A 15,825-nucleotide genomic window follows, 5' to 3' on the forward strand; every position below is an offset into this window, starting at 1 on the left:
ATCAGGCGTAGTCAGAGCTCTGATCAATCATTTTCACGGTGTGGCCGCCATCTATTCTTCCGTGGAGCCATAACTAATACGCCAAGATGATTCAGAGGCAGCTCCTGCTTCACACTCATCTATACTGCTGACTGTTTACCAATACATATCCTTACCACTGTGAGTAAGGCAGAATGCCCTCGGCATTCTCTAGGCCTCTATGTGGACTCCAGAGCTGAGTGCCCAGTGGTGACCAAACACAGATGTCCCAACACGGCACGACACCTGGAAAACCACAAGCACTCAATAAATCAAACAACACCAACATGGTGGTCATTCATCTACTGACCTCATCAAAATACTTGTCTATGGTACAACCCACGGAAACAATATGTTAGTTAACCACAAACACCCTATCAGTTCCACCGTCACTAACCACTCAACCACTTATCTGATTGACACAGTTTCCTGGCATATTCAGCATATTCATCAGCAAGATGAGAACAGATGACCACAAATACCACCAGGACAAGCTCAAGACCTTCAAAAGTTTCAACAGTACACAGCAGTACACCACGAGTGAGCAAGCGAGTGTGACTGGGAAAGTAAATGAAGGCGAGCTAGTGGAGTGCGTGACGAGTCACTGCTTGTGAGGCTTAGCCAGAGAAGAAAGGATCTGGACAGTACACAGTGATAGCAAAAGATAGCAGCTACATTTCCCTTCTACTGCTCTGACAAAACAAATACAAGTCTCCTTTTGACAGAGCACAAACTGACAGTACACATACACCAAGGAGTCAAAAGCACATCTGCGGTGCCATTACAAAGACCACACAATAGTGACAATCAGCACCAAGCATGAGGTGCGTTCAAATTCCCAAACACATGTCCAAACACTCCATCTCAACAGTAACCCTCTGTCCAGTTCCGCTGTTCCGTCACAGGTAACTACCTCCTCAAACTGTGAGTGTTCACAAACCTTCAGGTTAAAATCAAAGCACACAGAAAATTGTTTACAAACGTTCACCTATGTTTGCAAATTTGAACGCATCTCGAGTGTCTCAACTGCAATGGCATTTTAAATCGTATTCTTCACTGCACCTTGCCAGGTCCCAAACTACCACTGCACCCAACAAATCTACACATTAGACCAGCTGACAACAGTGTTTACTTGTTATTTAAGAACAATCGACTGCTTATACACTTGCACAGTGAACTTGTATGGAAAGACCAGACTACCTTTCATGGGGATTGTTACCTCTTGTTAGGAAAACAGATTCCTGCAAAAGCCATTTGGTGCAGGCTTTGATTATGGCCCTTTCTTGTCTCTGCCTCCTGAAACTGCATGAACAGTGGCTGAACCAACTGTGCAAACGAGGACGAATGGAGAAGACGGGGCATGCTCCTGCCTGCGAGTGTTTGTAAATGACAGATCGTTTTAAAAGGGGTGTGTGTGTGTGTGTGTGTGTGTGTGTGTGTGTGTTTGGGTTTGTGTTTGTGTGTGTGTGTGTGTTTTTAAAAAATAAAAGACCCCAGGAACATGCTGCAGCTTGCCAAGACTGCTGCAGCATGCCAAGACTGCTGAGCCTCTATACATCTGTGTGCAACCACATCACACTCCCCCATTCCTTGTCCCTCGCTCCCTTACTCCGTGTCTTTCCCCCGAATCACTGATCTGGTGCGATGGGGTCCCTGCTGACAGGCCAACATATGTGGACCTCTGCACCAGCTCACTGGAGAGACACAAAACCAACTCAAACAGAACCGCATACATCAGAACCTCAGATGAGAGGAGGGGGAGAGAGAGAGAGAGGGGAAGGGAAAAAAAAAAAAAAAAAAAAAAAAAAAAAAAAAAAAAAAAAAAAAAACACTCTCTGCTGTCCAACCCGTACCCCCATATTTCACCTGGCCGCTAGTTCAACGTAGCCAGTGCTCGCCGTCTTTCCCTTTTTCCCTCCTGTCGTCCCCTTGGGGCTTAGCTCCTCTCCATTACCTCTACATCTCTCCGCTCTCTCCCCCCGGCCTTTAACACATAGTTCCCTTACACTCGCTGGTTCATTACTCTGGCGCTCGTGCTGCAGGAAACAGATCCGGAACATTCCTGCAGACAATTAATAGCTTGAGGCGCTTGTTACTGACGGGCTTCTGCATTTCCCAGAACTGCGCACGAAAAGGGGCGAGCCACACCCTCGCCTCATTGCCCATCCCCCCACCCCCTTCCTTTTCCCCCCGCACTACCTGCCTCACAGATCTCCTTACTTTACATCCTCTACAAGACTGTGTTCTATTTATCCATCAGACACACATGGTCACAATGCCTGTGCCCAATCACACAGGAGGAGGCGAGGAGACACAACGATACTGAGGCGATGAGACACAACGATACTGAGGCGATGAGACACAACGATACTGAGGCGAGGAGACAACAACAATACTGAGGCGAGGAAGAAGAGGATGGGAAATGGGAGAAGAGGATGGGAAATGGGCGAGGAGGAGGAAAAGGAGGAGAGAAAAATAGAACTTGAAAAGAAGGTTAAACAGAAAAGACATTCTAATGGGGAGAAGAGGGAGGGGCATCCCAGATTTCTCAGCTTACATCGCATTTACATATTCATTTGGCAGATGCTTTTATTCAAAGTGAGCGACTACTGGGTCAGAACACAACTCCGGAATACAGATGGAATACATCTTCCAATACGAGTTCTGAATGCCGAGACACAACTTAATTACTAGTAGGCATTAAAAGTGGAAACTACACTAAAGCAAGACCTTAAGGGGAATGTTCGCTAAAATACAACTGTAGGCCTACATCTTTAAGAGTTGCAAAGGGCTTCATTAGTATACATTCTTTCCAGATGAGGTAGTTTATTTTAAAGGTCCTTTATGGGTGTGGACCACGACAGCCATTATGCAACCCAAAACTGCCACCTCTCCACTGAACGGCACCACTTCCCCCATGTCAGGTTGTGGCGGTGCAGTCTCCAGTTTCATTAATCACAGCCTCAGGCTGAAAGGGTGGCAGCGTGCAGCGCTGGGCAGTGATGGACAGCCTGGCGGCTGGTTGTTTGGCTCTCGTCCACCCCACACCCTCCCGACCCTTTTCTCCTTCCTCAAGCCCGTCTGTTGTAGCTCAGGTCTGGGCTGCTGTGGCACGGGCCCGTGGCGGCCGTCTACTGTATCCGCTGGTCTCACCTGGCAATGTGCTTTTCAGCAGCTTGCAATCAACACCACCGTGGGCCAGCCACCCCCTGTACACACACACACTATCACACTCGCCAGTTAAACCCCCTTCACCCTTCCAAAATTTCCAGCCCACCACACTCCATCACACACGCAAACACACACATACACGCAGAGCGCACACGGGTGAATGCGCAGAGACAGACAGACAATTGCACCCATACGGCCCATAGAAGTTCTCATCTCCAGTTCATTTCATGGTTTTGTCCTTCAGGCCCGAGTGTGCAGAGCATGAACACAAATCACACAGTGTGACTGCCTCCCTCCACACATACACCCAAACACCATTCTATTCACACCGTTCACACACAGCCGGCACGCCTGCAACCTACTCCTGTCGCCTTGGTGACAGTTGAGGCAGAGACTGGCTGCGGGTGACGTTGACAAATGTCCTGCCCCAGTCCCCGTCTGCTGGACCGAGAGAGAGAGAACACGTCCTAGACAAGGGCATCTGCACTGCGTCAACCCAGAGGGGGTCCAATTCACACCACCACACGTGTGTGTGCTTGCAATCTCCATTCCACTCATCTTGTGCGTGGCTAATTCACTACAAGACCAATTAAAAGGCAGCAGCAACTCTGCTCTCTCTTACCTTACTTTCAATTAGTCATCAATCAGTCAGTCTCCCTCCCTCACTCACTCACCCACCCTGTAGGGCTCCATTCCACTCCATTTCATCTATTACTGGTGGTGATATTTTATTCACCTGCCCACGTCTTCACACACACACACACACACACAGAGATGATGGAAGGAGAAATTTGCCATGGCGATGAGGTCACTCGGCAGGACCGTGGGCCTGCAGCCCAGATGCCCATCAGGGGGCCCATCCATCATGGCGCTGCCACCCGAGTTAGCACAGCGTCAACACTAGCCCAGAGGCCCACGAGCCACCCTTTACACCAGGTATCCTGCTAGCATTCTGAAATACCTGTGTACTCTACAGGTCAAGCTGATTACACCCTCTGTCCACCCAACCAACTGGACTGCCAAAACAAAGCGAGCGTAGCCCATCACTCGAAATCGGCAAGAGTACCAACCCCAACCCTGCATCTACAGGGGCGTCATTAGTGACTGGCTAATGAGTCAGAACCGCATGGCCTACCGGGTCATACACTCATTATGGGGCAGCACTCAGGAGCCGAAATGGAAGAGGAGAAGTGAGGTTAACAGTAGAGCTGCAGAGTAGTAACGCCAGAAAAGTGATTATTTAATCATTATTATTATTATCAGCTCTGGCTCAGTGGTGAGGAGATGAGGAGATTGAGGGGAAACATGCCAATGAAGAACATCAGTGGCTTAACGGCAACGTTCATTTGACATCAGCTGTGAAAGGTCTTTTTTTTGTTATATATAATCTTGCAAACTGGCAGATACGTTTGCGTATTACGAAGCAAAATGGTCAAACATGGCTTCCGTCCATTACACGAGAGAGGCTTTTAAGAGTGCGGAAAGCAGAGCTGCTGCTGCACTGCCTGAGCCGAAAAATCATTCATTAGGCCGTCATTAAGCCAATTAGCTTCGGCCCCGTTTTCTGGCTGCAATCCCCGCTCCTTAACTGCAGCACTTTGAGAACTGGCATCATCAAACCAGTCGGCTTCAGCAACCTGGTGGTGACGTTCAAACTCAAAACTATTTCTAGGTGCAGACAAATAAACATTTGTGGGTGTCTAAAAGGGACCTGACCTAACACAGAGCAACACACATCGAATGCCCATTAACTATTCACTCATTCTACAGCTGCAGGCACAATACAGGTCAATCAATGTGTAGGAATTGTGTTGGATAAAACATAACTGGCAGGGTAGAGAGGGAGAGTTCAGGAGCAGGTGGTCTCATTACTGTCTGGAGTCTTGGTTTATCCCCTGCTGATTTCCATGCAACACAAACACGCACCCTCTCTTCCTTTCTCACGCACGCACGCACCCACACACGCACACACGTCGGTGTGCAATGTGCTTCACTTTACCCATTGGGACCTGAGGCTGCAGTAAGTCAGTGGCCACCAGACAGCATGCCTACACTTTGGATGGCTTACAGGAAAGCCATTACAGAGTCCAGGGGCTCTTTAACTCCGACAATTAATCAATTCTGTTGAACAATTCACTAAATTAAAAAAAAAAAAAAAAAAAAAAAACAGACTGGCAAGAAAAATTCAAATGCGGCATAAAGGGAATACATTTTCAGAGGCTTTTGTTTTTTTGTGGGTTTATAGAGTAATTCTGGGAAATGAGCAAAAGACACACACACACAGATGTGTGGTGGTTTGCAGTATGGACCACAACCAAGTCTCAAGTTTTAAACTGCACTTCATCAGCTAGAAGTAGTGCAAAAGCTGTGCTGGGTGCCAGGAGAAGGCAAAAATAACATGCAATACCATAACAACGGTGAAGACAATTCGTCTCCACGCTGAATGTTCAGAGTGCCGACTATACCGGCTGCAGCTGGCTGTGCTTTCAAGATAAGAGGAGAGGCTGCATGCATGACACTCTCCTTTAAGAGAACACGGAACACTGCTTTTTACCAGCACTGCCTCGAACGTTTCCCCTAATCTCCTCAAAATGAAGCCACAGTCAGCTTCCTTACCTTGTCTCCTGAACTCCCATCTCACCATTTTCAATCTTGACTGTTAAGTCTCCCTCCCTCTGACCTGCCTCCAATCCTATAACGTCACTTTATTCCACAAATCTGTCCCTCCAAACCTCTTTGTCCCACTTCCTCCTTTCCATAATCATATTCCCCTCATGTCCCGCTTAATTTTGCTCTTGGCTTTCTTCCACAGCCCACCCCCCACCCTCCTCTCCCACCTGTCTCCACTCTCCATCACCACCAGGAGGCTGGTCTGGTCTCTGTATGTACAGTGTCGTTCAGGTCCACCTGCAGTCTCATGTTCGACCCCAGGGACACATTAACCGAGGCTTACCCAGACCAGAGGGCAGAGGGCGGGCGGGGGTGGGGGCATTAGGGCCTAGCCCTGATCAATCAGATCAATGGGAGCGATCAACTCTACAGTGCTGTGGTCCACGGCCTTTGGCTTTACAGCTCGAATCACAGGAGCCGGTGGTGCCTGGAGGGGGGTGGAGAGTGCAGCCGTTAATCCTGTTAGGTGGAAGCCCATCCCAGGGGCCAGATGGACAGGATCGAGCTCGCCATCCCAGTGGAGGAAGCTAACTTATTAGCGCTCGGCCATATGGACTTGACACAGAGCAGGCACAGTGGAGAACATGTGAAAAAAAGGGAAAAAAAGATGACAAGAGAGAGTCTTTCTATGGAGAGAGTTGGGGGAAGGGGGAGGGTCGAGTCCCCTGCAAGACTTAGCATGCGTGTGCTAGACATGGTGTAGTATGTGTGAGACAGGGGCCTGGGCTTACAGGGAAGTGTGTATAGCATTTTGTGTCTGAGTGTGTGTGTGGATTGCACTCTGTAGGGGAGGTCTATTTGTGTCTTTTGGTGTCCTCTGTACTTTGCAAGAGAGCCTCCCTCCTGTCTTGTCCTCTTTGAGATGCAATACGCAGCTAGTGGGAGAGTACAGCTCCTGTCAGGGAGTACAGGGTCAGGGTAAACACAGAGAGAGACACAGAGAGAGAGAGAGCGAGAGAGAGAGACAGAGACAGAGACAGAGGAAAACAAAGTGGACGCCACCAGAGCAGACAAACCACAGAGAGCGTGCGGAAGGAAGTCCGAACGATGCGAGCGATGGGAAAGCGAGATAACGCGCCGGCGCTCGCCCCGGCGAGGGGTCACCTCGCAGTCTGTGATTGAGCACAGGGATCGGCGCACATTAAATGCACAACAGCTTGAGTTACACGAATCCATTTGTGGCTGGGGCCACAGGCCCTCCTCTGCCATCCGCCTGCTCTCAGCCACATCACAGGGAGCGCGGCGCTGCCACTGCAGCCCAGCAGGCGGTGGGCAGCCAAGGAGGCACATAGGCAGGCAGGGGACAAGAAAACGAGAGAGAAAGAGAGAAAGAAAAAAAAAAAAAATCAGAGAGAACACAGAGGAAATGAAAGAGGAACAGCAGATGCCCTGCGTGGGGCTGGCTTCGGCTTACGCCTGGGTAACTGGCATTAATCAGCGCTGCTCTTGTTCCTCGCATGTCGGTGTGGTGTTTATTCTTCGCCGGAGCGACACACACACACACACACACAGGCATCTCTGCAGGCAGTGAAGTAGAGGAGAGGAGAGGAGAGGAGAGAGAAGGGGAGGGGGGTGGAGGAGAGTGCAGGGACTGGTGGGGGGGTGGTGACAAACATTCCCTCTCGCCCAAACGAATCATAAATTATACAAACACATTCGAGGTTCACCGAGCTACTGGGCAGAGAGAGGGAGGGAGAGAGGGAGGGAGAAAGGGAGGGAGGGAGGGAGCAATGAATACAGGTAGATACAAATCTGAAGTACGAGAGAAGACACAGATAATAGTATGGGGGGCTAGATAGGAAGGAGGAGAGTACCGATAGAAACAGACGGGCAAACGGTTGTAAAGACAGTGTGAGACTGGACAGGTAAAAAAGATGAGGAGAACAGAAAAGAAAAGGAAAGGAGAAGAAAGAGAAGAGCGTGACCAGAGGAAAGGGAAATGAAAAGGCAGCCTGCCCTGGGCCAAGTGAAGGTCGGAGGTTTAGGAGCGACAGAGCGAGGGGAAGGAAAAAGGAGGATAAAAAAAGGTGGCTGGCTTTCTATTTCTCAAGCCACCCAAGAGCGAGGATGGCTGTGAAGAGATGCAAAGAGAGAGAGAGATGGCACAGAAAACGAGGCTGCATATGACATCATCTGAGAGACTTCGGCGGTTTCATGGAGCAAAAGACAGACTTCAAGATGTCCCCTGGTGATAGCTCTGATGCAGAAGAACACTGGGAGTCGTCTTAAGTCTTGAGAGCTTTGGACGCGTGAGGGCTGGACGGACGAGCAACCTTTGATACGGCCGACTGCCTCCCGACACGCCGGGTTACGGAGCTCACAGCGAGATGTGTCAGAAGGGAGAGAAAAATCTCCCGTGCGTGTGAAGACTCACTTACCTTTGTCTACCTGTTCTCCCCTGCACCGGCTTCAACGTCTCAATCTTTAATAAGCCTGGTCCATCTACCTTCCCATCTCGCTTCTCAATTTGCCTCAAAGTGTGTGCGCGTGTGAGAGAGTGTGTGAGTGCAGGCGTGGGAGTGTGTGCATGTGTGTGTGCGCGCGTGTGAGCTTGTGTGTGTGCTCGTGCTGTGAAGTGTTTACACGTGTCCTCTAATTCTCACACACACACAAAAGTACATTTGGAGAGTGACTCACGTCGGTGTGAGCGGTCAATCAGGAACTGTCAACAGAACCTGCAGACAGAGAGAGAGAGAGAGAGAGAGAGAGAGAGAGAGAGAGAGAGAGACAGAGAGAGACAGAGACAGAGACAGAGACAGAGAGAGAGACAGAGAGAGAGACAGAGAGAGAGACAGAGAGAGAGACAGAGAGAGACAGAGACAGAGACAGAGACAGAGAGAGAGAGAGAGAGAGAGAGAGAGAGAGAGAGAGAGAGAGAAAATAAGAGAAGAGAAAAAAAAAGAAGAGTGAGTAACAGAGGGAAAAAAAGCTGGAATCAAGAAGAAAAGACTAAGGGCTTCATTAAGGAGCCAACTCAAGGCTTCTTTGTAAACGAGCCCCTGCTGCTCACATCTCCATCAATACGAGCCGCTCACCTCTGGTCTGCCTTCAGACGCAGAGATAAATCAAACACAATCGAACAGAGGCCAAGACAGCACAGGGGGAGAAAATCTGCCTCTATTAAATTCTTTAATGGCTGCACGGCTGACAGACAATGATGGCTGCGGAGCTCAATCTTCTATTATACCTACAGGCCGATCTCTGCCGTCAAGACTGATGGAAGGCAAGCAGAGAGGAAGCCAGAGTGACAGAGAGAGAAAAGGAGAAGGAAGCAGAGGCAGAATACAGAACATGGTTTACTCTGACTCACCCTCTACTGCTTACATAACACATCTCTTTCACATGAACATGTACACACCATAGACTGTAAAAAATAGACACACAGACAACTTAGGTAGGGCTGGGATAAACGATTATTTTTTAATCGATTAATCTAACAATTCATTTTTTCAGTCCGATTCGATTTCGATTCGATTATCTCCTCATTAATTGGCTAATAGCAACTTATACATGTTTATTTACATATCTGAATGAATTAAACATGAATTCTTTAACATTGCAATATATGTTTATTGCTCTTAAGATTCCAAAATAAAAGACTATACAAGTGCAAAGTAATGCATTCTTAGTCAGAGGTAGCATTCAATAAAGTTCAGTAGTGTATAGGTCTAATTGAGTGCCTGTCACTTTAAGACGTCTTGCAATTAACATTAACACAGTTAAAAGGCTGCTGATGTGTTTATGCAATTCATAACGTAGTTAGTTCAAATAACGGTTCGTACTTCCTTGGAACAAGCACTTTTGAGTCCTGGAAAACACCTTTACATTTACATCCGGATTTTGCAAACATTCAGAGTCAATAAAATGAGCCCTGCATGAGTAACGAAATACAAGCAGCTGTAAGTACGCATGCTAAACTTGACATCCAAACTGTATTCTAACATTAGCTTTGAGATACTGCTTGATTGCATACTGTAACTTAACTTAGTTTAGTCTCCTCAATGTACTATGTTGTGATAAGACCTTAGCAGAGTGTACCTTAACTTTAATGCAGCAGTTTTGAACAAATTTGCGCTGCATGGTCACAATGCTAAGCGGATTTAATAGCAATTTAGCCCACTGTGTTCTATGCAGTGCTTCTATGTGGCAACAACAATCCTTCAACAATCGGGAATATCTTGTTAGGTGCACATGCAGAGGAGGAGCAGCGGGCTCGTTACGAGAGAGAGCGGGTCGAGGAAAGGCTGTATGAGTAAAAAGTGCAGCTCAATGAAATTATTTTCTCTCATCTTTAATTTAAATAGTACAACATCAATGTGTGCTGGCCGGTTTTGATAAAAATATTAAGCAGCACACGCTATGCTTTGATCTAATCGACGCAAGCATATTTTAAGGCCGACGATTATTAAGGCCGACGCCATCGACACGGGCCGACGACGCTGTCCTAGCCCTAAACTTAGCCTTAACATGATCTGGCTGAGAGGGAGAGGGAGGGAGAGAGGGAGAGAGGGAGAAAGAGAAAGAGAGAGTGATGAAATGAGGGCAAACGAGAAGGAGATGAAATGGATAGTCGCATGGGAGAGGAGAGGGCATGGGAGCAATGAGAAGACACTGAGAGATTCCGGGTGAAAGATAGGACTCTAGTGGCAGTGACCAACGCTGGCCCTGCGAACTATTCTAGGATGACCGATGTGGGCCCTGCAAAAGTAGGAGATGTTGAGACAGAGAGGGAAAGAAAGACAGCAAGAGAGAAAGCAAATGGAGGGAGAGAAAGAGGGAAAGAGGGAGAGAAAGAGAAAGAGAAAGAGTTTTTGGAGTTTTTGAGGAGCATGCATCTCTACCTCAGCTTAACCTGCTCTGCTCCAGTACACAAAGCTCTGCTGCTGCCCTGGGTCACAGCAGGTGGTCAGCATGAACGAGTTTGGGCTCGGAACAATGAATAATGCATCCACCTGCTCCCTCCTAAAACACACATCTACAGCCAGCCACCTACCTCTTACATGAAAGATTAATAGCCACACTAGATTTACATATGTACTGCCTTACTCTTGGACACCGCGCTGTTATTATACCACTGGGTGCTGCACCAGTGTGTGGCTCGGTCTCTCGCTCACACACACACACACACTTTTGATGCTGGATCTGTCACTCATATGTAAATACACTACACTCGTGACCTCCTCCAACACTTCTGGAGCTACACACACACACACAGCTCATAATGCTCAGTCCAGAAGGGGGATGTTTACATTGTTTGACAAATCTTATTTATAGCTTAACAGCGCTCCTATGATGCCGCTGCCAATTAACGCCTGTGCCGACACAAACAATCCTGCCGGCCCGAGCTCTCCTAATCCCGCTGTTCGCTACACCCCCTTCCCTTCCCTTCATTCCCCCTCTCCCTCACCGTGCTGCTGCTGCCACACAGTCTGCCTTAAAAAGGCAGGCAGGAACAGAGAGCGAGGGAGAACAGAAGAGAAAGAGCAAAAAGAGAGAGAGAGGGAGAAAGCAAAGCAGAAGATAAGAGATAAGCTCTCCATCATGAAAGGATTTCACCTCTGCCTGGCTGAACCACTTAGATACGCAGCAGTATGGAGCGCAGAAAATGAGAGACAGAGACAGAGACAGAGAGAGAACATGGGAATGAGCTGATGGGAAGCTATAGAAAACGGAAAAGGCTAACAGCATCCACGTGAGTGAGTGAGTGAGAGTGAGAGAGTGAGAGAGCAATAGAGCATGGGAAGGACAGAAATAGATAGGGAGAAAGCCACAGAGGTGTGACTAAGAACGAGAGAAAAGAGACTGTGAGGGAGTGAGGGAGGGTGGTGGTGGAGATGGAGAGGAAGTGAGGGAGGGTAGTGATGGTGGTGGTGGGTGGAGGTGGAGCGGGCTTAAGCCCCTCAGCTGCGGGGCGTGCTGGAGCGACCTGTGGGCCAGCTTAGCGCTGCTCAGTGACGGGGATACGCACAGCTGCCTGGTTCCCTGGCCGCCTGTCTCGCCGCCATCTCACCACTTCCTCGCTTTTCCTCCACGCCTGCCACACAGCACTCATAAATCTGGCAGCACTGTGTGTGTGTGTGTGTGTGTGTGTGTGAGTGTGTGTAGAGGGAGAAAGCGTGCGAGTGTGCTAGGGGAGGGGCAGAAAGGCCTTGGACTGAGTCATAACGGGTCTACATCCCCCAACAGGGTCTGTACTGTGGATGAAATAGGCACATGTGTCTATGACAATGTGTGCGCGTGTGTGTACGCGCAACTATGTTTCTGAGGAGTGAAATACGACTTCCTGTGATAGCAAGCGACTGGAGGAAAAAGGTGATCAGCCGGAAGCCAACAGCCACATCAACACAGCCCAGAGTTCCACCCGTTCTGAACGCAAAAGGAGAGTGGAGCTTGAGGGGGGCATTTGGCTGCTGATGAGCTTCCGGCCCATCAGGTTTATGGCATAACTGCATAATTACACCAGTCCCAACGGAACCCGCCAAGAAAAGGTCAGCACCAGAAAGAGGGAACAGTCCTCTGATTCTGTATGTGTGTGAGAATGTTTATGAATGCAAGTGTGCTCGCCTAAAACACCACCCCTCCACTCACCCAAGGGTAAACAATGCCTCTGTAGCATTAGAAAACATCACAAAGAAAAATGGAGAGAGAAAGAGAAAGAGAGAAAGAGAGAGAGAGAGAGAGAGAGAGAGAGAGAGAGAGAGAGAGAGAGGAGAGAGAAAAAAAAAGAAGAAAAAAAAAAGAAGAAGAAAAAAAAGACAAAAAAAAAAAGAAGACAATACAGCTGGTTCTCCAAAAAGCAGAGATAAAGAAGTTAGGTTGGTGTGAGCGCAACACTGTGTACTGCCCTGTGGACTAAATCTCAAGGGCAGCGGCGAGCTCAGGCTAACGGGCTTACTTGTTTCCACCACCGCTGCTGCTCTCCCCCTCTCGCTCTCCTCCACGCTCGTCCGGCCCGCTCTAACTCGTCTTGTCAGGAGGCTACAGATAAAGAAAGAGAGAGAGGAGAGAAGAAAGTATATGAATAAATGCAGTGTGGAGGAAGGGCGATTAAATAAATCCTGTCCTCAGCACTCTCAGAACTCGGGGAGTTGGGTGAAGCAAGAGACAGAGGAGTTAGGGTAGCACATAGCCTTGCAGCGCCCATGCCTGCGGACAGTGCCAGCTCGATTGGACACGTGTGTTTACTGATGTAACGTTATTATATTCAGCTGGTGGTTATTTGTGGGCAGCCATGAGACAGTGCTGGAGAAATAAAGCCTCATTGCAAGAAGCAGCATGAAGTGAGAATAGAACAACAACAACAACAACAACAACAACAACAACAACAATAATAATAATAAACAATAACAACAACATGCATAATGCTATTTCTTGTAGCGCGTTTCAAATGTGCAAAGAAACGCTGCAGGATACAAACACTGATACATGTACATCCTGAATGCTGAATACACATATGCAGCACAAACAGGCGGGGTTCCCAAACCGACTCGTTACAAGTGCAAAATGTGTTTGCCAATAGAACTTCACAGGCCTTCCTCCCTCCAGCTCAAGCGTCCATAAAAACAAACCTTGTAGAATATTACTCTGCTGTGATTTCCCACTGTTTCCATTAAGTAATGGTGTGAACATGAGGCAAAGCAAAAATAAAAAAAACACAACATTTCATACACAAACAGTTAAATGAGACCCAGAGATAATACAACATCATGGTAATAAGTGGGGCAGGGAGAAGTGGAGGAGGAGAGGGGGGTTGGGGGGGTGTGAACCACAGACCCCTGGAGCTCTGGGCTGGCCTCCCCGCGGTTCTGTCTGGGTAGCGCAGCCCCCAGCAGGGGCACAGACAGAGGGACCCCCTGCCTCCATGTGCCCCCATTTCTGACAGCGCACACCCCCCCCCCCCCCCCCTCCTGTCACCCACAAAAAAGGAGGACATAAGGTGCTCCTGGGTGTGTGTGTGTGTGTGTGGGATGGGCAGAGGAGAGAAATGGGGCCGAGTGGCTTTGTCTGGGAGGCTCGCCCTCCTCTCGGCCAACCTTCCATTTGCACACCATCCCGATCTGCACAGCAACAGTGGATGTGTGAGATAGAGGTTGTTTGTGTGGGTGACATGCGTAACCATGAGAGAGAGAGAGAGAGAGAGAGAGAGAGAGAGAATGATTATGAGTGCAAGTGTGCGTCTGTCCTTGAGAGGCTCGGAGCTTCATGCACGTTAAAGATACCTTCCTTCTCTTCAGAGCTTAGTCGTGGCTGAACATTTAATCACTCTAAAGGTTGATTGCTTTAAAGATGAGCGAGCGAGCGAGCGAGGATGAGTGAGTCAGTGGCCTGTGCCATATTCCTCTCTCTCTCGCTCTCTCGAGGGCGCAATTTCTACGCTGCAGGCGGGTGGCTGCTTGCCCCCAACAGGCCGCCGCATTTCCAGGGAGATGGATTTCAGGCCTTGCATCAGATAAGGTGCTGTGTAGTAGCAATACTGCTGTGTGTGTGTGTGTGTGGCCACTGAGTAAACAAATCCCAACTGGAATTTAATTTTGAAAGAGAAAGCAGGTGGGGAAAGGGAGGGAGGGGGCAGAGAGTGAGTGAGAGAAGAAAGGGTGGGGAGCAGGGAGAAAATTAATTGATAGTTTTACTTCATTCCAGCCCTTTATGGCTGCACTCCATCTCCTGGCGTAAATAACAATAAAAACAAAGCAGAGACTCAATAAAGACTGACTTGCACTCCATCTCGGATGATGGGGCGTTACCATGGAAACGAGTCCATCTCAACTTGAAGCAGGAGCCGGATGCTCGTACGAGTCTATGCTCTAAGTCATCAAAGATCCTGTCACTCCCACGACACCATGTTATTGTGGACTTCTCTCAGGTTTTTTTTCCCAAGCCTTTCAGCTACATCAAATTAAAACATTTCAAGCTTTCGTTCACTTATTGGCTTTATTTTTGTTAGCCTAGCATGACAAGAATGCCAATGGTCCCCCACACCTACACTTAACAGAAAAACAAAGTGCTACAAATATTAACAAAAAAAAGATTTCGCGGTGAAGTCTCTTAAGAGAAATCTACTAGAGCTGACAAAGAATTCCAGTAATTTCCAAACACTTCTGTTTACTACCAATTTCCAAGGCCATGACTGAGTTCCAAGTTGAAGGTATTGTGTCTGTACAGAACGCATGGGAGTCATGACCAGCGGTACACTTCAGATCCCGTTCATATTGCGAGTTCTTCTGTTGTTACCACAACATTCTTGCCAAATGCCCCCCGCCCTCTCTCTCTTTCCATTCACAGTGCAATTTGCCATCAAGATCAAGTCAACAGAGTTTATTGGCATGGTTGTAGTGGAGACAATGTTGCCAAAGCTGAGTAGGCCATTTCACTGAAATCACAGAAAATCTTGTTAGGAAGTAGCCAACACACACACACGCCCACACACACGCCCACACACACACACACACACACACACACCAGCTAGAGGTTCTGGTCCTCCTGATGAACAGCTACTGCAGTCTCGGAGACTGCAGTGCATCTTGGGGAATACATCTCATGGGAGGGACGGCGGAGGGAAGGGAAGGGACAAGACGACCCACTCACTCACCACCCCCCCTCCTCCCCTCCTCCACCCTGGCGTGCCCGCACACTGAATAACACTTCCAGGGGAAATAAATAACCGGTGTCGGGGGGGAATTATAACAGGGCTGAACTGCACCGCCTCGCCCTTTCCTGACAGGCTGGAGGCTGGGCCAGCGCTGCAGGATTAATGCCCACTGCCAGATAAGGAGCTGATAATTCTATTAGGGGTGTGGGGTGTGATTTGGGGGCTAGACCAATACGCCACCCACCTGACCTCCAACACCCCATCCCCATAGACTACCTCTGGGGTGGCCCTACTGTCTACTGGCCTGTCAGAGGTTTGGCGATGGGATGAAATGAGGAGAGACAAGCTGGAACTTTGGAGGACCACGTGCTGGAGGA

The 15,825-nt window shown here is 48.6% G+C and overlaps 1 long non-coding RNA gene across 2 annotated transcripts in view; it reads right to left on the bottom strand.

The window, feature by feature from the left end:
* Positions 1-15,825, bottom strand: part of LOC125311524 — a 77,261-nt gene that overhangs the window by 33,750 nt on the left and 27,686 nt on the right. Inside the window, exons 2-3 of one of the 2 annotated variants that reach the window (XR_007196490.1) lie at positions 12,755-12,837; positions 8,497-8,534 (exon numbers count right to left, since the gene is read on the bottom strand). This is a non-coding gene — a long non-coding RNA (uncharacterized LOC125311524). The remainder of the gene's footprint in view (positions 1-8,496; positions 8,535-12,754; positions 12,838-15,825) is intronic. The other variant, XR_007196491.1, reaches the window with a different exon arrangement.

This window comes from Alosa alosa, chromosome 18 (assembly GCF_017589495.1).
Source record: "Alosa alosa isolate M-15738 ecotype Scorff River chromosome 18, AALO_Geno_1.1, whole genome shotgun sequence".
Lineage (NCBI taxonomy): Eukaryota > Metazoa > Chordata > Actinopteri > Clupeiformes > Clupeidae > Alosa > Alosa alosa.